The sequence below is a fragment of the Suricata suricatta genome, chromosome 14, assembly GCF_006229205.1.
Source record: "Suricata suricatta isolate VVHF042 chromosome 14, meerkat_22Aug2017_6uvM2_HiC, whole genome shotgun sequence".
Classification (NCBI taxonomy): domain Eukaryota; kingdom Metazoa; phylum Chordata; class Mammalia; order Carnivora; family Herpestidae; genus Suricata; species Suricata suricatta.
In genome coordinates, this window is record NC_043713.1 from 45,112,532 (window position 1) to 45,137,800 (window position 25,269).

The 25,269-nt window shown below is 40.4% G+C and overlaps 1 long non-coding RNA gene across 1 annotated transcript; it reads left to right on the forward strand.

Annotated features, from left to right (window-relative positions):
- The first annotated feature begins 545 nt into the window (after positions 1–545).
- Positions 546–2,889, forward strand: LOC115277331. The gene is made up of 2 exons (XR_003902377.1): positions 546–634; positions 2,627–2,889. It is a non-coding gene; the product is annotated as an uncharacterized LOC115277331 (long non-coding RNA).
- Positions 2,890–25,269: the final 22,380 nt, after the last annotated feature.

Sequence of the window (25,269 nt, forward strand, 5' to 3'; positions counted from 1 at the left end):
GGGAGAGCAGATTCCGGTGCAAGTCCTGGTTCTACCAGATGCATGACCTTGGGGAGGTCAGTTAGCTTCTCTGACCCTCAGTTTCATCATCTACAAAAGGAAGATCATAGTAGTATCCACTATATGAACACTAGTAACTCATCAGTTACTTCTTCTTATTTACTTGTAAGTTACTTATCATTTGCTGAATGGAAACTGCTCTTCTCTTCTCATTGCCTCTCTCAGCACCTGACAAACCCTCTCCTTGCAGACCCTTTGTCCTTAGCCCCATGGGCTGCTTCTCAGTGCCTCCCAACCCACACTCCAGGACCTACACGTGGGGTCGGCTGTTCCCTCTGCCTGGAAATCCCCATCAGTCCGGCCACTGGTCCCGCCCTCCCACTCAGGCTGCTGGGTAACTCCCAGTCATTTGTTTGGTCTCTGCTTTACTGTCACCCTCTCAGGGAAGTCTTGGAGTGCTCCACCCCATTCCTGGTAGCAGGGGCTGGATCACCTTGCCAAACATTCACCTTACACTCTATACTTCCTTTTGTAGCCCTTAACACTGCTGAAAAATTGTGTTCTATTTTTCTGGTGAATGCTTATCTTTCCCTCCGTACTGAAAGCTCTGCAGAAGATGGGGACTGAGCTTAAGGTATGTATTACGGTGATACCTGGACCTTAATTTGTTGGATGAATGAATCTAGTTCACACCAGCTCCCTCATTAACAGATAATGTTAGCTGAGTTTCTGTGGTAGGCAGAACTATAACAGAATTCAAGTCCGTCTGCCCAATGCTCAGCAAAGCCAATCACTGAGACATCAGGTCTGCAGCAAGGAAAGTTTATGTGAGCTAGAGCCAAACAAGGAGAAGAGAGGGTGAGCCTCAGTTCTGTCTCCCCAAAGGGAGAGGGAGCAAGTTTCTTATAATCAGAAGGATTGAGGTTATGTGCATGTTGTTGTACAAAGCAGGAATTTATGACAATTCATGAGGAAAGACAGAGCATGCACATTGAGTAAATGTACATGTAACATACATCCCATGTTCATTCTGGGGTAGAGACTTAACATCAGAACAAGGCAAAACTTAGCCCCTGATGTCAGGAGGTTATCTTAGAACCGAAGAAGGGGCTATGGGCATGCGTGGAGAGCCAGTATAAAATAGACAGGCTCTTGGGCTCGTCATCTCTGGTAAAGAATGCAGGACCTTTCTTGTTCATGGGCTCGAATTGGCCCATGAGTTGGCCTTGCGTCCAGACGTCTGCAGAGACAACTAGTAAATTTGTTAGTGGGGTCAAAAAAGACAAAATAGCTGATAAGGGAGAAACAGTTCACTGAAAAACAAGCTTTGAACTTTCTGCCAGTTTTAATCTTATTAACCCTATGGGGCACAGTTTCAGAAAAATGGCCCCCAAAGATGTCTTCCATCCGAAATCCTGGAATCTGTGAATATGTTCATTTATAAGGTGATGTGATGTGATGAAGTTAAGGGTCTTGAGACAAGGATATTACTCTGGATTATATTGGTTCAATATAATCACAGGTCCTTAAAAAAGGAAGGCAAGACAGTCAGTGTCAGAGTGGCACAGCCCAAGAAAGATGGCCACTGGCCATCGCTGACTTGGCAAATGCAGAAAGGGGCCATGAGCCAAGGAGTGTGGGCAGCCACCAGAAGCTGGAAAGAGCAAGGAAGCAGATTCCCTGCTAGAGCCTCCAACACCTTGACTTTAGCCCTGTGAGACCCACTTCAGACCTTCAGAACTGCAAGATAATTAGCTTATTGTGTTTTAAGCCACCGAGTCTGTAATGTATGTATGTATAAACAACATAATATACTTATCCAAGGTCAAACAGCAATGGCAGAGCCAAGGCCAGAATCTGAGCATCCGGACCCCCCAGCCCCTGTTCCTTCCACGACATTCCATGCCTCTGCCTCCCAAGGCTTAGTTGGGTTTCCAATTTGCTTTCGTCTTCTTTTGCAGAGGAAGGAATCATTAGACATGCAGCTAGCTCCTTGCATGCGAGAGCATGTGCACGAGGCCGCTCCGCAGACATGAGTGTGCGAGGGAAGGTGTGCAGAACTGGAGAGCCCTGACCGGCCTCCTAATAGAACCCCAGGGGAGGGCCGGAGGGCCCGGAGGTCCCAGGCCAGTCCCGCTGTCACCTGCTCCTCCTGTCTGTGCGGCACAAAGCCTGACAAGGTCTTGCCCATGTTTCAAAGCGCTCCCTCTTTTCAGAGCTGTTTGTTATTGTCTCTGCCATCACAAGTTTAAAAAAGGAAAGTTAATTAAATATGGAACAAGACTGAGCAACATCTTTTAAACCATCATGTCATTAGAACTGGAATCCTTGGAGAGCTGCCTAAAAGGGGTTTGAGAACAATGACTGTTCAATCAGATATTTATGGGCACAGTTATGTAAACACACTCTTTATTGTCTATGTATATTTAATATAATTATCAGTTTTGTAGTTGGACTCTCCAGAGACCCAACAAATCACAGTGTTGCTTTGAAAATGTCAGCAGAAAAGACAATTATGTTGCTAGCAAATATTCATAAATTATATTAAAAAGTCCTGTGGAAATGTCCCCTCTGTTGCAGAATCCTTCACAGTAATAGAACAATCCGTTTATTTCTTTGATTTAAGGGTGGTTTTTGAAGCAAGAAGTTTCTTTGGGAGACTTAAAGGCATGATACTGGCAGAGAAGCGGGCCGGTCTTGGAAACCAAGAGCATGCATATTCCAGAAGATTCTGACACTCCAATCATCATTTTCCTCTTGCCGGTTCTCTACGACCTGTGCGTCTGTGCACACATCCATGCAGCGAGCTGCATGTGAACACCTACCTGCTCACCTAACCGATGTGTGGATTCTATTTCTTAAAATACCCCATTAAAGAGAGAAAATACATTCAATCTGTTCGCTATTTTAACACCTACTTAGAGCCATAACTCTTTCCTATGGCATTTTTCTTTAGCAACTATTTATAGTATTTCCCATTTTTCCTCTCATCATTTTTCTCTCGTATGCACATGCAGAAGTTAAGTGGAGAGTTGGGGGAACCGCTCAGTAAATTAAAATGCACCAGGCTCTTGCTAAACCAATATGAGTGGTGCAGGTTGATAAACACCTAGTAGGCATCCACAAATCATTTCTATTGCAAGATGTACAATCTGCAAATCAACATCTTAATTAGCAGCTAATGACATTTGGAAGGAAAGGTTAATGTTAAGCATGCAAAAGCAGGGTGGTTAGAAAAAAATTAGATTTTCTCCTTCTTATAAAAAATAAAAAGGGAAAGAAAAGCTTAGAGTGGGTGTTATAAATATACATGTATTGGCAATTTGAAAGCATCTTAATTATACGGGGCCTGTATTGATACCTTTCATGGAAGGAGTTCAAAGTGCTCTCTTCCTGGATCTTATTTATCCTCAAAATACCCCTCTGAGGGTGAGTATCTACAGGTAAAATGAAGTGAAGAGTTAAGGCAATTATCTACATAATTCAAACCCAAACCCCTGCTAAGGAAGAGTAAGTGGAGTTTCTGAAGAGGTTGAAGGTTTCTGATTGGCTTTCTTTGTAGATCAAATCCCCCAGAAACTGGGTCCTCCTTGCAGTGCCCTGTGCTTAATCAGACAGCCTAGGGGAGATAGGGCTCTGGGACCATCACCCCAGTTTTAAAGGCTGGCCCCTGCTGCATATTCAACACCATCTCTCTCTCTCTTTCTCGCTCGCTCGCTCGTTTCCCACTGCTTCCTTCTGTGTGGCCCCCTCTGCACCCCCGCCTTCCAGCCTCCTTCCCTGCCAGCTTCCATACCATATCCTGCCCTTGACCGTATTTCTCTGATCTCCCTGTCCCCAGTCCTTCTTGCTCAGAGATCCCCCCCACCCCTTCCCTGCCCCTCCCTCACAGCTTCTCCTTAGGTCCCTCTCCTTCTGCAAACTTCCCTAGATGCAGAGCGAAAGCTCACCACCTTTTTGTTTGTTTGTCTGTCTGTACATTAGGTTGGTTAGCTGATCATTTTCACTGTAATCTGTTAGATATTATCTGTGTAATTTCAATTACAACAGCACAAGCTTCTGCTTGCTCTCCCTTGTCAGGTGTCCCATGTATTTCAGGGTGTGACTTAGGTGTGCATCAAGCATCAGCACCATCACACTTGAGGAACCAACCCTAGCAGGGCACCATAAGTGTCCACAGGTGACCCCTCCCTTCCCCTTGGCCAACCTATCTCCAATGGTGGACAACCTTTCCCTTAATTACCCACACTAGCTCTTGTCCATCATTCCCCATGGGCTAAAGGCAGGGAATGAGATTTTCCTGTAAATTTGGGGGCAGAGGGGCACTGGAGCCATGGTGTAGGCAGTGACCCATCCTCTGGGTCCACTATCGGTCCTGCCTGTGTTACAACCACAGGTCCTGCCTCCAGTGGGTCATGAGGTCTGCAAGCCTCTGCCTCATGGCCCTCAGCCTGCAGAACAAGGAGGGTATTTTTCTCCTGATCCCTTTGTGAGCCCTGCCCCCCTGAGTCTTCATTTCCTGTCCCAGGCTACATCAGGGATTCTCAGTGGACTGTCCATTTCTTTCAGGGGAAATCCCACCACAGCCCGCAAGGACACATGCCCTGCCCCCAAAGATAAGACCCAACTCTCAGTCATGAATACATCTCCCAAGCCCTCCACTCCGTTCGGACTCCTCTTGGTCTCCTACCTGGAGGAAGGCCAGTCCCAGGCCTGCAAGCCTTCAGGCTTTCCTTGCTTCTGCACTGAGACCCCAAACAGATGTTTTCAAAGAAAACACAAAACCTGAAAGAAAATACAACATAATACAAACAAGGAGGTCTACAATTCAGAGTTGAGAAAGAGACATCTGTTTTATAAAGACTGCATCTACCTCATTCCCTCCTTTATTTCCAGAGCCTACCAGAACGTCGAGCACACAAGACGCCCTCCCTTCCCACGTGTTGATGGGAGGGTTCTCTTAGCTGATGTCATGGGCAGCAGATGGAAAAGAGAAGCTACCTGTGTTCTAAGAGAGTTGCAGTTACACCTGAACTCTATGGATAAGTTAGTTTTTACAAATTGACCTCAGAGCAACAATAATGGTATCTTGGATTTATATGGCATTGTCCTCCTAACAATCTATTTTCATGTCATTCTCCTGACAATTCCCATAACCCTCTATGACTACTTATTATTGCCCATATTTTATAGGAGCACAATTTTAAGTAATTATCCAGGGCCACATAAGAAATCAGCAAAAGTGACACTGAAGAAACAATTCCACAGTACCAAGTGATCTACTCCCTTATTTCCTGGAGGCAATCAACTAGTTTGGGTTTACTTATATATCACATCTTAATTATTTATTTTTGTGTCTTTTCCCCCACCCGACTAGAGGCTATGTTTAATTTATCTGCATCCCAAGGGCTCAGAAAAGACTGGGCAAAAAAACAGTCAATGAGATGTTTGTTGAGTGAATGTTGAATGTTAATGCTCTTGCTTTTAAGTTCAGTGGGGCCAGATCTCAGGCCATGTGCATTTTCTTTTCATTAAAGGAATACTCCTGGGCTTGCACTGTGCTCATTGTTCTATTTGCTGGCATCCCACCAACAGTTTTTCAGTGCCATCTTTACTGAGAAAGGCTGTCATATTTTAAGGCAGAAGTCAACAACCTATTTGGATATGAGTGCTAAGAGAATGGTTGGTACCCTATGGTACCATTTGCATGCTCTAGGCATAGATGAGGGAGAGAGGAACAGGGGGGAAGGAGAAAGTCAAGGAACCAGACAGAAAAATAGAGACTTAGAAGACAGGAGCAGCCACATCTGGCTGGCTGCGGCAGCATACCACCATAGTTACCTCTGGTGCCTGATGGTCACACCACATGGTCACATAGGTACTCACCCTGGCCTTAAAGGATAAATGTCTCCCAGCTGACTTACCCTAAGTTAATGCCTCACAGGTAAATAATGGTTGGGTTTAATTAGGACTTGGATCTCTTTAGAGCTTCTTGGGAGGCTCATCAGGATCAGTGCATTGTGGGAAGATGGATTCGTTCCTGGGATTGGCCATTTGCTTTTTTTTTTTTCTCATAAGCCATTTTTTGAGCTAAAATCTGAACGACCACTATGCTCTTTTAGATACTCTACCTTTTATAAATAATAATTTCTAAAGCCTGGAAATGTGAAAAAAACTGCTTTGGGTACAGATTTAAGAGAGAATGAAGGCAAAGCTAGAACCTTCTCATGAACACCCAGGACTGAGCTAGGTATCCCCTCAATATGTGTCACAGCACCCTGCGCTTTCTTGTGTTTACATACCATGTTAACTGCCTATTGCTCACTACCTCTCTAGCCTGCAGCTCCCAGGTCGGGGGTTCTTTCCCACTAGGGGCTCTTTGGTGCTCAGCACAATGCTTGGCACTAAGCAGCAGGTAGCCAGGAATGGTGGAGTAAGCAAACCAACGGATAATTAATTGCATTAGCACAAGTTCAATAGTGAGTTTCAGCGATCTCAAAGAGATAGATACAGATTGCCTACCATCCAGTAGCTTCTCCATTAGCACAAAGCAACTCAGTTTTCAGAATTCACAAGAAATGAGTGCCTACTCTGTGCCAACCATTTCTCGATTATTACTTACCCCTCACCACAACCATATGACACATGTATTCTTCCCGTCATGTCCTAACAAGGAAACGGAAGCAGCATGTGATCAAAGTTTTATAATGGTAGGACTTGAAACCAGATCTGCCTCAGCTTTGCCTTTCCTCCTCCATGAGGCTATTTTCTTGAGAAAACTAACTGCCTCCTCCTCCTCCTTCCTCTTTCTTTTTTCTCCTTCTCCTCCTTCTTTTTAATTTTTGGGTTACTGGACATGCTGCCTTTTATGGAGGAAGTATATGTCTCTTAGGGATATCTTTACATCATAGACAAACAAATATAGAATAGTCACACTCGTCATGTGAAGGGTTGATAGCCTAGCTATATAGATATTTTTATCTTATGCTCTAAATAAATACAGTACTGATGGAAATAAGACAAAGAAAGAAGAAAAATTCACTGCTCCAGGAAATATGTAATCCCCAGGCAAAAAGCAACAATTCAGGGAGACTGTCTGGGGGTCGATCATTCTGAGAATCAGTACATTTCTCAGAGTTTCTGGAGAAGAGAAAGAAAAGTGTTATATTACTTAATTCCTTTCTGCAGTTTCGACTGGACAGATTTCCTTACTTCCTGCCTGAAATGGTTATGAGGTGTTGCCATGAGGAATGAGAGAGCCGTGATGTCTCCCATGTAAGGACAGGGTCACAGGAGGGAGAGGTGAGGGGCTTTGCTCTGCGCTTTCATAGCATATGTCACTGGTAAAGCACTCATGGATAAAAGGCTACTGTGTGTATAAAGTATTATTGTTATTCCAGTAACGAAGTGCATATCATTACGTATACAGGATGCCTGAAAGCCCTGAGAAACTGGAATTTGTGGTGAAAAGTGACTTGCCAGTGCTTTGAAAGTCAGTGAAGGTTAAGTGACAATCTAAGGGAGATGCTAGAAGACCTTGAAGGTGGCAGCAGGTGCAGAAGTGTGTGGGGGTGCCTGTGTGTAAACTTTATATGCATGTGTGTGTCTGCACGCGCATATGTGTATGTATCTGCGTGTACATGTTTAAGTAAACATTGTGTGCATGTGTGTGAGTACATGCTCATGCATATGTGTCTGTGTGTGTGCACGTGTGTGCACGTATTTATGTGTGTATGCATGTATTTGTGCATGTATGTCTCTGTGTCTGCTTGTATATGTGCATGCATGTGTGCGTGCATGTAAACATTGTGTGCATATGTGTTTGTTTGTGTCTGTGTGCATGTGTGTTTATATGTGTGTGTTTAAGACTAAATGCCACAGGGTATGAGATCAGACTTGTAGAGAGGAAGTTAAAGTGGAGGGTAACATAAATCCCTCTGGAAATCCTGGCACCTTAGGGCATTTAGGAAGGATGTAGTGACCCAGGAAAGGGGTTGTGAGATGGGCCTTTGGCACTTAAATCTTCATTAGAAAAGTCAGTGAATTGCCTAGCTCTTGAAAGAACCAAATAAATGCTTGACCATGAATCCCTCATACAAAGTTAAAGATAGGGCTACTTTGACCTGAATTATCCAGGTAATGTTCTTCAAGATCTTCCTTCTATCCCATGAAGAACTCGTTTGTGTTGTGGTTTCAACCAGTTAACAAGATCTCTGATGAGAGAAAGTTTTACTTGAATATGAATGATGTTGATAATCTTTGGTGATAGTATAGCCATGTGTCCCGCTGTAATTGCATCCCCAAAGTTATCAAGTAGAATGCTCCTTTAAAGCAGATGGAGAAAGAGAAGCAGGGTTGGCGTGGGATTACCATATTGTCCTCTGCTTGTGCATTACCTGGTGGGATGCCCAGTTTTTCCCAAGGGGCCCAAATGTGAGTGAAGGTAGCCCAAATTCTTGGTCTCATGTTCTGTGTTACTAGGTGTGGTACCAATTGGTAGTCCTCATGGATCTAATCATTCTTGTATCTTCTTTTTATGGATCTGATGCTTCTTGTAGCATATCTTCTTTGATCTGAAAAGGCTATCTTCTGAAGTCACATTCTCTTTCCATCCAAGAAAAAATGAACTCCATCCCACCTTATTTTTCAATTAATCATTTTCAGAGCCATTCATCATCAAAAATGTGCAATGGGCAATGTTTTCGTTTGTCACTACAAACCCTCTCCCACACTAATATGTCCTCCACTGACACCAGAAGGCAGGAGAGGAATGAAAGACAAAGGTCTTTCAGAAGAATACAACTGAACTTCAGCGGGACGCATCTGGCCACAAGGTCATGTCACTTTGCTTAGGCCCTGCTCTGCTACTACTTTGTTTTAGAAATCTACTGGGTCACTCACTTATCTGAGCTCTAGGTACCTTTAAGTCTGGACTCAATAACCTCTAGGTTATTAAGGTTCTTTCTTACTCCACAATTATGGAAATCACCTATTTTTGTAGGCACACATGTGATGTGCGAAGCCAGTCTCATTTTACTCTCGTATGATTGGCTGAGACATTTCAAGTAGATAATAAAAAAAAAGGAGCGGGGGAAGACAGAATGGATTTGCACAAACTCCCCAAGTGTTTCTAGCTTTTTAGCAATGTGACTTCCTAAGGAAAAGGCCTTCATAATACCCGGACTTCCTTCTCCCCAAATAGGCCTGGCCTTAGGCATTTCAGATCTATAAGCTTGTTGGTTATTCATAAATTAACATGGTTTTTCCCCACATTCTCTTTGAGTATCTTTTGTGAATCAGTAAATGGATAAGAAAGCTTCTTTTTTGCTTAAGGGTTGGACCCTAATCTGCAAACCCATCTTAGGGATACTGAGATATGGAGCCCTTATGCAAGAATGGCAAAGAAGTCCCATGTGGTGTTTCTTCCTGCCCAGCAGCAATGGTCTGGCTGAGTGATGAGGGACAGTGCTCTCCGATCATGATTGGATAGCGATGTGTGCCATGGCCAGGGGACCGAGAGGCAGTGGTACGTGTGCCAGCTACATACCATTTCATCCCCAGGACAAAAAATAAAGGAATAATTTAGTTCATATTCAATATCAATATTTAGTTTTCCAGACTAACAAAGTAGGAAAACATATGGAAGGGGAAGAAGTGCTTCAAAAAGAAGCATCTCAAAGTAGAAAGGAATCAAAGGACCTGTATGATACTTGGTGGCACTGGGCAGAGGTCTTGGAAGCAGGCTGCTAACATCACTTGGAGCAAGATTCCCCATCAGGCTCTAGCCCAATGTTTGAAATAAGCTCCTCCACAAAGGACAAGGGAAGCCGAAAATAAGGGTTAATTTAGGAAGCTAAAAGCCTTGTTCATCTAGGACCAGAGAACGTAAGGTCTGTTGAAAGGACCATCAATCTAGAGGAAGATATCCCTCCACTAGAGGCACTGAAAGCTGGAGTTCCAGTGGAATTATAGGAGTTCAGCAGACATGAGGCCATCTTAGCGTAGCACTGCCATTGATGGGGGTGGAGCATATGGTGGTGGTAGTGGTTGAAGCCAGGTACAGGGCAATGACTCTGGGGGTCCCAGCCGACTAAATGTACTCCCACCCAGGAAAGAACTGAATAAGCCACCAAAGGTCTGGTGAAGCTGGGAGGTGGAATGGAGGTGAGATCTGGAGCTGTTACCTGTTGGGTGTCCCCTGAATCTTTGAGTGTTCCCGAGGCCACTCTGGAGGCTGGGAAAACCAGTACCTCAGAGCTAGCCAAGTCTTTCATATTGACAATCCCACCCTTCTCCATTTTTTAAGCATCTATGTTTGTGCAGTTTCATTTTCTACTAGGAAAGAATCTATTTCACACAAAGCCTTTTCAGTGCCTTGTATTCTTCTCTTATAAAAATTTCTATGGGGTGGGGGTACCTGGGTGGCTAGTCAGTTCAGCATCCTACTCTTGATTTTGGCTCAGGTCATGATACCGGTGTTGTGGGATAGATCCCTGCCTGGGGCTCTGTGCTGAGTGTGGAGCCTGCTTGAGATTCTCTCTCTCTCTCTCTCTCTCTCTCTCTCTCTGTCTGTCTTCTGCCCCTCTCCCACTTTCTCTCTTTTTCTATAAAATAAAGAAAAATAAATTACTATGGGGCCGATCACCCACTTTCTAGTTCCTTTCTGGTCCTGGAAATATGGCACTAGTTTTTCTTTCCTATTTTTCCAACAGATCCCTCTCCTGTGGAGTCAGATGCAATAAAAAACTCTAATCTTTCTTTTTTAGTTGGAGAAAATGTGACATCAAGGACAATTTCTAGGTTAGGACATGCTTCCGCCTACCCTTCCTTGAAGTCTGCCCCTAGTGGTGGCTACTTCTGGACTGACTCAAGAGACGTCTTACATGTGTTTATCTAATAAGCAAAATGTTGGGGTCACAGGCAGGCCTTTTGGACTTGCTGCAGACGATGGTGACACTGAGTCAGAAGGAGTACCACCAAGACGGAGTCCAGCTGACGTCATTCTAAAAAGACATTCTACTTTTCTAAACTCCTGGCAGAAGACCTTGACCAAGGAGTGGTGTACAATACACATTTTCATTTCGGTGATGGCCCATTTTGTAAAATCAAGATAGCGTCACTTGCAGTGTTTAAAGTTAGCCTTAAGCATGATTCGAAGCGAGATTTCATTTAGAAGGTATTGAGTGATTGCTATGTGTCAGGCATTTCACAAAGCTCTAGAGAACAAGAGATAAAAGACACAGTTCTCAGAAGTTTCAGTTAATATATTTGTATGTATTTGTTAATTCACTTAGCTAGGCTCTGCACTAGCTAATGGATGCACCACTGATGGAAGGCAATGAATGCAATATAGTCTTTCCCCTGGAATCATTATAGACAATTCACTGCAACAAATCACTCAGACCTGGTGGGGAGACAAAGAATAACAACTTTCACTCCAGTCACATATACATGAAGGAGAACATTCCCGGCTACCAGGGGAGGCTGCCCTGAGGTGGTGAGCCCGCAGGACGTTGAGGGTGCTGGTCCTTAAGAGCTCTGCAGTGAGAGGAGGACTCTGGTGCGTGGCTGGCTAAATACCTTAGATTCTAAAAGAGTCATTTCTCTTTCATTTTGGCTGCTCCTTTTCATTCAGTTCGTCTTTCTTTCCCTTCTCCTTCCATCCAGTGAAGACATACACAATGTCATCTAGAGGTGATTTCTGCCCAGCCAGCCCGCTGCTCTCAGGTGTCTGGAAGATTGAGTTTTGCAAAGAGTTGCTGGCGATTTTGTGATTATCTCTTACCCTGCTGCCTTTTGTTTTCCCCAGGCATATCTCTACTCCGCTAGAAAGTGAAGGTACAGAGTTTGGAACTATATCTAATTTCCAAGGAAAGAGCTTGTGGAGGATTGCTCCTCACAACAGCTAATGAGTATTTGTCTGCAGCACCACTACCGAAAGCCCGGGTAGCTTGGAGTTTATATAGGAAATTTCAATCAATCTAGGTTTTACTCTGGTTTTGGCCCCAACAACAATGATCCCATTGGTCTGTTGCGCCTAACGACCAGAGTTTTATTTCTGTTGTTACTGCGTTTGGACATTTCTTGGATGTTTGATACTGTAATCTGAGGGTTTTTATTGTGGCTGACAAATAGTTGTATTGGTCCATCTGGAACAGTCTTCCCTATTTGAGGCTTTATTGTTTTTGAACCTCCTGCTTCTACTGTGACCTAAATTGTTTCTTGAAACTCAAGGAATTGAGACAGGAACTCATTTTACTTAGTATTTAGGCACTTTTTTTTTTTTTTTTTTTTTTTGGACAGCGTTGTTTTCCAGAGGCAGTTTCAATATGGACTATTGGAGATACTCAAATCATGGCCTAAGTTTTCCTGTACTGGGCATACAGTCCATCTCCTGCTGTCTTGTTTTAACATCCCTTGGATGAGTGAGTTTAAACAGTAGTTATGCTCTATAGTCTTACAAAAGAGCACCTGGGACAAATCCTTTCACAGTTAATACAACACATATCAGCGTGGGGCCAGGGGTTGATGTGGGTGCGCCGAACAGTGATTGCGTTAAAACCCTGACTCACTACTTTTATGATGGGGGCAGCTGCCTTTGAGTTTCTGGGAGATGCCTACATTTTAGTTTGTCTCAGTAAATCAGATTGTAACCAGAGGAAGTTTTAACATGAATAAGGTAAAACTTTGACCGTTATTGTAAAAGTATATGCTACCATATGAACAACATATTAAGAAAAAGTCCAAACTCTGCCGATAGAGGGAAAAAAGATCAAAAAGAAAAGATCCCAACTATTGACCAAAAATACCAAAAATGTATATTCTCTACATTTTTCCATTTTCAAACTTTTTTTCATGTACGTAGGATAATAGATGAAAGCATATTTATTAATTTATTTAATTGGGCTCCATGTCAGGCACTGATAATAAAATGATAACAAAGCAGGATTTTTGCTCCAGAATTATTACAAATGAATAAACAATGCACTGTAACAAAGTACTAGAATTAAGGTGTGAAAATGCTTATGGGAGTTCAAGAAATAAAAAGATATAAGAACTTTGCATATATTTTGTTACGTTTATCTCTTAAGTATTTCATAATTGGAATGCTATGGTAAAATGGAATTGTAATTTTTATTTCATTTTCTGATTATCCATTGCTAGCATATACAAATACAATTGGTTTTGCATATTGACCTTGAATCCTTAAACCTTGATAAATTTAATTATTAGACTTACAAACTTTTTTTAGGAAAGTCTTTAGGATTTTCTACATGCATGATCATAGAATCATCAAATAAAGATGTATTTCCTCCTTTCCAATATATATGCATATGAATGGCTAATGACTACATGACAAGATGCTTAGAATTAATAGTTACCAAAATAAGATGCTATTATACAATCTTCAGAATGGCTAAAAAAAATTGACAATAGCAAATGTTGGTGAGGATATGGGATTTTTGAAATTCTCATATGCTGTCAGTGGGAATAGAAAATGTTACAATCATTTTTATATCTCTTCATTTCTTATTGCAGTGTCTTGGAGTTCAAGTACAAGGCTACACTGAAGTGGTGAGAGTGGACATCCCTGTTTGTTTCTGATCTTAGTGGAAAGCATTCAGTTTTTTATTAATTTTTTAATGTTTTTAATGTTTGTTTATTTTTGAGAGAGAGAGAGAGAGAGAGCGTGAGCAGGGGAGGGGCAGAGAGAGAGGGAGACACAGAATCTGAAGCAGGCTCCAGGCTCTAGGCTGTCAGCACAGAGCCCGACACGGGGCTCGAACTCTTGACCGGAAGTCAGACGCTTAACGGACTGAACCACCCAGGGGCCCCCAGTTTTTCATCATGTAGTATGATGATAATGTTATTTGTGGGTTTTTTATGGATTTTTTTGTCAGGGTGAGGAAGCTTTCTGCTATTGCTAGGTTACTAGTTTTTATTACGAACAGATTTTGAAATTTATCTAATACTTTCTGTGCATCAAGAAAACCATATTTTTTATCATTTTTAATGCATGAATTACATTGATTGATTATTGAATGTTAAACCAGGCAGTAAATCCCATTTGTTCAAGAGGTATTTTCTTTTTATACTCTGTTGTATTTAACTTGGTACATTTTGCTAAGGAATTTTTGTGTGTATATTCTTAAGGAATATTTATTTGTTGTTTCTTTTTCTTGTAAAGATTTCCAATCTTGTTTTAGTAGCAGAATAATATTGGGGAAAAATAGTTGCAAAGTATATTTTGAAAGGTTTATGTAAAATTTTTTATTGCTTTTTATAATATTTACTAGAACTTATAACTGACTTGGAGCTTTCCTTGTGGGAAGATTTTTAAAATTACCTTAAAATATTGTTTTAGCTATAAGGCCTTCAGATTTTCTATTTCTTCTTGTCTCCATTCTGGAAATTTGTGTTTCTAAAGAAATTTATGCATTTCAGCTACTTGGTTATAATCACTGGCATAAAATTTTTTCTGGTATTTCCTTATTATCATTTTAATGTTTGTAAGATTGGTTGTACTATCTCCTTTTTCACTGTGGATATTGATAATTTGTGTCTTCTCGTTTTAAAAAATATTATTAATTTATTAATTATTTCAATGAACCAGCCTTTTGTTTTGTTGTTTTTTTCTGTTATTGACATTTCTTTGACTTTTTTCACTTTCATCTTTATCATTTCTTCCTTCTACTTACTTCACATGTAATTTGCTCTTCCTTTTCTAGCTTCCTAAACCAGAAGCTTCAGTTGTTGGTTTTAAACTTTTCTTCTTTCCTACTATAAGCATTTAAAGCATTTAAACTTACCTCTAAGCAGCACATCAAAAGTGCTGATGCATTCTGCAAACATTGATATGTTTTGTTTCATTATTATTTAGTGTGAGATTTCAAAGGTTTATTTATTTTGAGAGAGAGAGAGAACATGAACAAGGGACGTGCAGAGAGAGGGAGGGAGAGAATCCCAAGTAGGTTCCATGCTGCAAGCACAGAACCTGATATAAGGCTTGAACTCATGAACTGTGAGATCATGACTCAAGCAGACATCAAGAGTCGAATACTCAACCAACTGACCCACCCAGGTGCCCCAAGTCTGAATTAATTAAAAATTTTTATCATAATTTCTACTTTGCCCCATGGATTACTTAGAAGTGAAATATTTATTTTAAAAATTTTGGAGTGTTTTTGAAATTTTACTGTTGTTGAGTTATAATTAAATTCATTGCAGTCAGAAAAGCACTCTGAAAGCTTGCAATCTTTTGAAATATATTAAGACTTGTTTTAATCAGCATTTACTCTACCTTTGTGAATATGTACTATATGAATTTAAAAGAATGTGTAGTCTGAATTTGTTGGGTATAGCGTTCTATAAATCATAATCAGGAAAAAGTGGTTCATAATTTCATTTACTTCTTCTAGATCATCAATGTTGGTTTTGGTTCTTTATTTTCTTCTTTGGTCTACCTAGTCTATCGATCGATCACTGAGAAGTGTGTTAACGTTTCTAACTTTATGGAGTTAGATGTGTCTATTTCTAATATAGATGTATCTATTTCTCTGTCAATTTTTACTTCACTATATTGAGGTTCCATTATTAGATTCATTAATATGTATAATTATTGTACTTTTGCCATTATGAAGGTTCCCTCTTTATCTCTAAGAATACATCTTTCTGGGGCACCTGGGTGGCTCAGTCGGTCGAATGCCTGACTTCAGCTCAGGTCATGATCTCACAGTTCGTGGATTCGAGCCCCATGTCAGGCTCTGTGCTGACAGCTCTGAGCCTGGAGCCTGCTTCAGATTCTGTGTCTCCCTCTCTCTCTGACCCTCCCCTGCTCATTCTCTCTCTCTCTCTTTTGCTCTTTCTCTCTCTCTTGTTCTCTCTCTCCCTCTGTCTCTCAAAAATAAATAAAACATTAAAAACTTTTTTAAAAAAATACATCTTACTGAAGACTATTTTGTCTGCTATTAATATCGCCACTCTCATCTTCTTGCGCTTACTGTTACAGGCTGTATCTTTTCAATCCATTTAATATTAACCTATTTGTTGCTACATATTTAACGACTCTTACAGACAGCAAATAACTGGTTTTTGCTTTTTTATTCAATCTGACAATCATACCTTTTGATTGGAATATTTAATCAATTTAAATTTGGTGCAGTTACTGAAATAGGTGACTTTAGGTCTGCCTTTCGGCTCTTTACTTTCTCTTATCTCATATGTTTAGTTGTTCATTTGTTCTTCCTTGTCTATTTTTTTGTGTGTTAATCTTAGATTTTTTAAAATATTTTATTCTAATTTCTCTGGTAGCTTTCTAGCTATTGAGTTAATTCTTGCATTTTAATAGCAATTGTAAACTACAATATAAATCTTTATCTTATCCCAATTTATTTCGAGTTCATGTTCAAATTACTTTAAGTAAAGCATAGTAACCTTGCAATGGTATATTTTAATTTCCCTGCCCCTCTCACCATTTTTAGTGTTATTGTTGTCATGTGAATATGACATTCAATAGTATAGTTTTATCAGTTTCGCTTAAATGGCCCCATGATTTTCAATGAAATTAAGAGATGAAAAGAAAATGTGTGTGTGCCTGTGTGTACATGTTTAGTTCTTGTTATTTATCCACACATTTTCCATTTCTGGTCCTTATCACTTCTTCCTATAAATCTGAGTAGCCATTTGATGACATTTTCCCTCCAGTCTCAAAATCTTTCTTTAGTATTTCTAGTAGCATCATTCTGCTAACAATAAATTATCTTAGTTTTGTTTATCTGGCAATGCTTTAATTTCTCTTTCATTTATGGGTGATAAATTCTTTGGATACATAATTCTTGGTTGCCAGTTTTTTCCCGCCCCCGTCTCTCTCCAGCAGTTGAAATACACCACTCTAATTTGTTTGGGCTTTCATTATTTTGATGTGAAGTCAGACATTAATCATGCCATTATTCTCCTACATGTAGCATGGCATCTTTCTCTGGCTGCTTTAAAGATTTTCTCTTTATTTTTACTTTCAGCCCTTTGACTATGGTGGTTTATCCTTCCTGGGGCTGATGAATTTCCTGAAGTTGTTAGTTAGTTTTCTATAAAATTGAGGAAGTTTTAGGCCATTTTTTCTTTAACATTTTTTCCTGCTCCTTTATATTCCCCTATCATTTCAATTACACTTATTTTGAATCTCTTGATAGTGTCCCATAAATCTCTGGTGCTCTGTTCATTATTCATGAATTCTTTCCCTTTTTGTTCTTCAGATTGGGTGATGCCTATTAATCTCTATTTGTTGATTCTTTCTCCTGACCCTGCAATCTGCCTTTAAATCCATCTAGTGAGTTTTTCATTTCAGTTATTGTGCTTTTGAGCTCTAGAATTTCCATTTTTTATAGTTGTTATTTTTGTATTGAGATTTCCTAACTGTTCATTCATTAGGGCCATTTAAAAAAATTCTTTGACCATTTAATGATAGCTAGCTGGAAGTCTAACAAAGCTAACACCTGGGTCCAATTAGAGTCCATTTCTATTGACTTTTTTGTTTTTACTGAGTATAGGTCACATTTTTCTGTTTCTTTGCATGTTTAGTAATTTTTGCTTTAAAAGTGGACATTGTAGAAAGTACAGTGTAACAACTTTGAATTCTGTTATATTATTCTGAGTCCTTGCTATTGCTGTTCTTGTTTTATCAAGCCGTTAATTTGCTTGGAATCAGATTGAAAACTCTGTCTTCTCCCCTATGGTGTTTAGTTCTTGATACCTCCATTAGGTTCTTATGGCTTCCAGCTGCTAAATATTTAGATTTACCTTTACATTCAGAGAAGTCACATGGTGCAGCTCTATCTTTAAAGGCTAACTTGCTTTCTGACCATTGTCTTTGTCTGATGTCTGATGTTTTTGTCAAGATGGACAAGATTTTCCCTCACAAAAGCATAATTTAGTGGTCAACCAGTGATTTGGGCAAAATTAATACTCAAGTTTTTGGGCTTCAATTCTTTTGCCATTCTCTTGCTCACAGATTTTCCTCTTAAATCCCCCCTGAACTCTGTTCTCTGGCACCTTGAGCCTGTAATATGACTGATACTCTCCTCTGCTTGAGCCAGAGGAATTGGGGATATCTTCAGACAAGAAAACTACAAATTCCCAAATCTTACCCCTACCAGTTGCACTTTTTAAGAAGTAAACTCTCCTCTAGCTTTTGGCTGATTTTTGGACATTTTCACATCCCTATAAATAATTTTTAAAATTTTTTTGTACAAATTTTATAACTATCATCTATGGAAAGACCCATGTCGCCACACTCCACCATCATTACTAGAAATGCTTGTGTTTATATCTTTAGTCTATCCATTCTTTATGGTATGTAAACTCCATAAGGACAGGTAAATCCTTTGTTTATTTCTGTACATATAAGACTTAACACAGAATAAAATGCTTAATAAACATTCATTTATGAGTAAACAAAAAATTGACTGCTACTGCAATCATACAATTGATTCCTCAGTTGTGCATCCACAAATATTTGCTGGTGCCTTTCTTTAACTTTTCATAGTTTCAATCCCAGGATCTGTTGTTTGAGAAACTAATCCTCTGGTTTGGGTTTTTATTTTTAAATGGCTTTCTGGTTACGTTCTGGAACAGCAAATGAAAGGGACCACATTTATGAAGTGGAATTTTCTCGTATGATCAACTAAGAGAACAAATATAAGGAAATCAAGTTGTTTCTACTTCTAGAAAAAAAAATATATATGACCTCTGGGTATTGCCAGATGCAAGGTGCTCTAGAATATGAATGGATGTCACTCAACAACCACAGGGCATTTTGCTTCTCTCTTCAAGCTTGCTTTATCTCAGCCTCTGTGTACTGTCACTCTCTTTACTAAGAAGGAAGCCTCCCCTCCAGCCTCCACTTTATTATTTGTTAAATATAATTTCTTGTCAAGTTGGCTAACATACAGTGTATACAGTGTGCTCTTTGTTTCAGGGGTAGATTCCTGTTGTTCCCTGCTTACATACAACCCAGTGCTCATCTGAACAAGTGCCCTCCTCAATGCTCATCACCCATTTTCCCCTCACCCCTGTGTCCCCATCAACCCTCAGTTTGTTTTAAGAGTCTCTTACAGTTTGCCTCCCTCTCTGTTTGAAGCTACTTTTCCCCCCTCCCTTCCCCCACGGTCTTCCGTTAAATTTCTCAGGTTCCACATATGAGTGAAAACATGATATCTGTCTTTATCTGACTGACTTATTTCACTTAGCATGACACCCTCCAGTCCCATCCACATTGTTGCAAATGGCAGGATTTCATTCCTTCTCATTGACAAGTAGTATTCCATTATATATGTGAACCACATCTTCTTTATCCATTCATCAGTTAATGGACACTTGAGCTCTTTCCATAATCTAACTATTGTTGACAGTGCTGCTATGAACATTGGGGTACATGTGCTCCTATGAATCAGCACTCCTGTATCCTTTGGATAAATTCCTAGAAGTGCTATTGCTGGGTCATAGGGTAGTTCTATTTCTAATTTTTTGAGGAACCTCCACACTGTTTCCCTCAGCGTCCAGCCTCCACTTTAGACAAGGAGCTCAGCTTGTAACCAATACCACAAGATCTAGGCACCAACAACCTTACAAATCAGATGCATTTTACTTAGGTCAAGTGCCCATTAAACAAACAAATCAAAAACCAAAACCATAAACCCCCCTCTGTACAGGCTAGTTGGTATCTCTTAGATTGCAGCTGGGTTGTTTTGCTCCCCATCGATGGCTGTATTCCCATTTTGGACAAGAGATGATTATCTTCCAAGTGTGTCATACCGTTAGGGAGCCTGCAATTAGAAGCAGTGTATCTACATTAAATATAAGTAATTATTATTATAGTTTTGTACTTTTGGATGTGATTGCTATTTTGCTTTCTACTTTAAGGTACTCACATGAAGAGTTTTATATAGGTGTTACTGGCTGCATGTTGGGAATGTTATATATTTAAACAGTTTGCAGTTAATTAAGAGTATTGACTTGGAACTAAATCAGTGGTCTCACGCAACATCTGTGCTCTCCTCCTATCTGTCTACGTATTTAGATGGCGTCTATCACTGTGGTATCTAAGTGCTCAGAAAATCTAATTAGGCTAATTTTACTTTCCTCTGTGAGGGAGAAGGATCTACTTCTCTTCATCACCCTCTCTGCTAGAGCCTTCTTGAAGGGAGTCATTATTATTCCTCAAAGAGAAAGGCAGTTGAAAATAAAGCCTCAAGCAAAACACAGCATTTCACACCTTCCTTGAAAGTTGGGGTGTTGGCTTCTAGAAATGTCTTCAGCTTGTAAACAGCACCAGAAAGGCAAAAGAGTGGTCAGTGCTAAGGAATCTGTGGACATGGTAAAAGGGGAACACGGAAAATGTCCTCACTGGCTCTGTGTTAAAGAATTTGCTGCTAGATTATGCTTGATGGTGTCCTCACTATGTCCCAGGCCATCACCACCTGACAGATGCACCACCGTTTTTATCTATGAAAGACGCATAAAGGCAGTGTTCTCTTTCCAACAACGAACAAGTGTTGTTCTCCCATCTGTGGGTTTCGGTTAACATTCCGGCATCTTAATTTCTGTGTTGAGGAAAGCTGCCTGATTTCATTGGTTTTCAATGCTTTGCCGGCAGCTAGAGGTATGGATAAGGCAGCAGCAAAATCATTATGAGCTCCATTTTGTGGTTTTAACACACATGGGCGACTCTTCCGGAGTGAGTCCAAAGGAATAAATTTGTACACATGCAGAGAATTGCAGTCACAAAGCAGAGCTTGTTAGGCGGAAATGAGAAAGGACCCAAGATGACCAAACATATTTGCCTGAGCAGGATGGGCGGCTCTCCTGATGGAGTGTGAGGAAAAGGGAGGGAAGTACAACCACATCACCGCTTCACCTCACTTCAGTCACAGATCAAAACCAACGTGGCTAGCTGTTCCCGTGTTTTTAGTGTCAGAGTTGTCTTACACAGTCCTTGCTTGGAATTTTTATTACTTAGAATATCTGAGAAGGGAATGAGGGCATGTGGCTGGGAATGCTGAGATCAAGTTCATGGATAAGAGTGAATTTTAAAATGTATTCCTTCTGGTAAGGAGAATTGAAAGGCTGGCGGTACTGTGGAGAATTTGGTGTAAAGAGATTGACACCAGGATTAATCGGGTGGCAGCGCTTGGCAACGTGACTCACCTCTGAGCTCCCTTCCATATTCGGAGAGACACCATGGAGAGTCTGGGCACTTCTCTCTGGGATCCCAGTGAAGCACGAGTGGGTGCCCAGCACCAGAGAGATTTTACAGCCCAAGGGCGGGTCAGACTGTGACAAGAAAGTGATTGCTGACCAGTCAGTCCTTCACCCTAACAATTTCCACATAAAGTATGTTACTTTAGATATTTAAATTTATCCTACAAAAGATGTATACAAGAATTTTTGTAGTAGCTTTTTGTTCAATGACCTCAAACTAGCAGAGAAACAAATGCCTATCAGCGGGTTAATGGAATAGAATAACATTCAGGAATAAATAGTAACCAACAACAGAGATGAGTCTTAAACTGTTATAACATTATGCTGAACAAAAGAAGCAAGATAAAAAGACTACATACTACTTGATGCCATTTATGTGAAGTTACAGAAGAGGCAAAAAGAAGTCATAGTGACAGAAATCAGAAGAGTATTTGTATGTACAGTCAGGGATAGGAAGAGTAATACAAGGAAGCATGAGAAAGCTTCATGGGGTGATGGAAATGTGCTGTATGTTAATTGGGGTGTTGGTTACACAGCCGTATGCAATCATCAAAGCTCATAAAATGATACATTTACTGTATGTGCATTTTATGTATATAAATTATATCTTTTTTTGTATATAAATTATATCTTAAAACACAAAGAAAAATATGCAAAAGGTACAAATTGACCACAGAGTAAAAGCACAAATACATTTTTTAAATGAAATCTAACCCAAAACATTTCACGTTTCCTATTATTTTAACTGCACTCATTTTTCAAAACACACATGAGACATGATTTGGAATTCCAAATTCAGAATGGTTTTCTTCCTCAGCTCACCCTTGTGGGGGGAAAGTTTTCATACAGAAATGGAATACAATAGACAAAATGTGCTTCTTCTTATATATTTACCTTAATAGCTAAAGAAAACTAGGAACTGTCATAATTAGAGAAAATGAATTTGAGTTTTTATATAGCTACATCTCTAGCTGACTTTGTTTCCATACAAAACTTAAATGATAGTAATTACCTTTGTATGTGATATTGTGAGTGCTTGTGTGCATGAGTACCAAGCAACACAGACAAATAAAAGAAACAAAGAGGGGAAGTATAATTAGCATAATTTGAAGAACTAGACAGAATTATTTTAAGAATGTCAAATTATAATCATTGATGAATAGAAGATATATTCTTGGTTATTTTCCTATGTATTAATTGGCATTAAAGCCATCTGTATCATTTATGCAGATATATTTAATGGGGATCATAAATATCTCTCTGCCAACTAGGAAAGGGCCATATATCAGGAGAGATGACAATCTTGGGGCTATCATTCAATGACTTGGTATTAAAGGCTGAGCATCTTCTTGAGGTTATTAGAATTTTATTTTAAACTTCTTTTATAGTTGCATACAGTAGCATCTAAAACACATTGTTTTAATGGATTTTTAAAGCCCCTATTAAAAAAATCACTGTAAATACAGTAAATGCCAATCTATGGTGAAGTTTATTTCATAAGCTACAGTTAGCTTTTGAGCTTTTAATAATACAGTTTCCTTCTAGAATATGGGTCCAGTTGTAATAGACTTGAAAATGAAAATGGAAAGAGTTATGGAGCCATTCGGCTCCCACATCCTAACTTTTCCTACAATAGTTGTGCACACGTTTCTTGGAATTCACAGAAGAGTTTCAGTTCTGATGTTGATGGTTGCCAGCCAGCTTTCAGTCAGATAGCTGAGTTCAGTGGGTTACCATTGACTCTGCCTAAAGAGAACTACAAAAAGTTGCTTTTATTTGAAATTTGCATGTTAAAAGCAAAGCAGGATGTGATTTGGTTTATTTCAGCTCAGCCTGGAAGTGGTAAACAAGAACTCTATGCTGGGCCTGGGGCTTCTTGTGTGTCCTGTGCCACCTCCCCCAAGGTTCTGGGACAGTCAGGGCCCCACGATCTTGGTCTAGGACGGTTGAGGTACTGCCATCATCATGAGCTTATTGATTAGCTGATAAGACAGGGTCAGCCATTGTCACAGTCAGAAACAGAGATGAATATGTCATTAAGTAAAATGAAAGCATAGATTTAATAACATTCTCACCACCGATGTCTGAAATATGCTTATGCCTACCATTTGCAGATCAGCGAGGAGGACACAGTTGCAGACCCCCATCTGGCAGAATGATGGCAGAAACATGGCCATCATTACTTCTCCCAGATTACAGACCATCCACTGGTCTTGTTTATACAGTATCTAACATTCACCTTTATCTCAAAGACAGTTGTAATCTTTGTCTTTAAGAATGAGGAGTGTTCAGATTTGGTGAGAAGAATAGATAAATGACCTCTCACTTCTGGTGTTGAACTCTTGAGTTCACTTAGTGGTTTGATGTGACTGGCTGAGCACTGGATTGCTTCTCAACCTGCCTGGATGTCGGAGGCCTCTGGGGAGCTTTAAAAAAATTACTGATGTCCAGGCCTCACCCCTAGAGAACTCATTTAATTGGTCCAGGGTGGAACTTGGGCACCAGTAATTTTTTAAAAGCTCCCCAGGTGATCTTAATGTGTACCAGGGTTGAAAACTACTGGTTTATAGCAAAATAATTCCAGCCATATAGCAGTAGCAAAAAGGAGCCTGGAACTGAGTGTGGCAAAGAACAGGAAGTTTCACCGGGCTTCTATAACTCTAGCAGACACCCACGTGGTTTCTGAAGGTGCAAACATGAATTAGACAAGGCTCTGCCCTGAGGGGCTCATAGACCACGAAGGAGGAAGACTCGTAAGCTCATGATTGTACTAGAGGGTGGTAAATGCCATCCACGCAGGGGTGGGAAGGGATGCAAGTCTTTGTCCAGAAGTGAAAGGGAATGCTGGGTATTATCCAAACAAAAGCTAGAAGAATGATGCTTACTTAACTGAATCTCACCTTAAATATTTTGGTTCACATTAATTGTTAATTTGATCTTCATTCTGAAAACTAGGTGCAGACCTGTGGACTGCATGTGCGTGTTAGGTATGTTGAAACCCCAACCCCCAATGTGATGGTATTAGGAGTAGAACCTTTGGGAGATAATTAGGTTTAGATGGAGTCGTGAGAGTGGAGTTTCTATGATGGAAGTGTCCTAAGTGTCCTTGTAAGAAGAAGAAACTAAAGCTCATTCTCTCTGTCATGTGGGGACACAGCCATCTGTAAGCCAACAAGATCAGAGCCCAACCCTACTGGCGTGCTGCTCTTGGACTTCCAGCCTCCAGAACTGAGCAAATAAATATCTGTTGTTTAAGTCCCCCAGTCTATTGTATTTTGTTACAGCAGCCAGAGCTAAGACAGGCCTAAAGCCACATTTGACAGATGAGGATGTGGAAATACAGAGATGTTGAGGATCTGGCCTACAGTCACAGTGTCAGAGGCAGAGATGGTACTAATCCCAACAAGTGCTGGCTGGGGGTGCTTCATACTACACAGCCTCATTCACTTCTCAATGCTCAACCACATAATATAGAGGTTAGTATAGGCTCAGTCTCATTAAATAACTCGTCTAAGGGCAAGTCAGTATATTAAGTGCTAAAGCAGGGTACTCCTTTTTCACTTCTGCTATAATAGATTATCACACACTTCATGGCCTCAAACAATACAAATACATTGGTCAGAAGTCTAAACTGGGTTGGCAGGGCTGGCTCCTGTTGGAGGCTGTTGGGGAGAATTTATTTTCTTGACTTTTCTAGCTTCCAGAGGCTGGCCGCACTCCTTGGCTAATGGCACCCTCTCCATCGGCAAAGCTGGCAGCACAGCATCTCCAAACCCCTCACCTCTCTCCCACCTCTGTTTCCATCATCACATCTTCTCTGACTTTCGTGCCCCTTCCTTGCCTTATAAAGTCCCTTTTCATTAGATAGGGTCCACTCAGGTAATTCAAAATGACCTTTCTATCTCAAGATTTTACCTTAATCACATCTGCAATTTTTCTTTTACCATGTAAGGGTAATACACTCAAAGGTTCTAAAGATTAGGATGCATTTGTCTTTGAGAGGAGTGGAGGGGC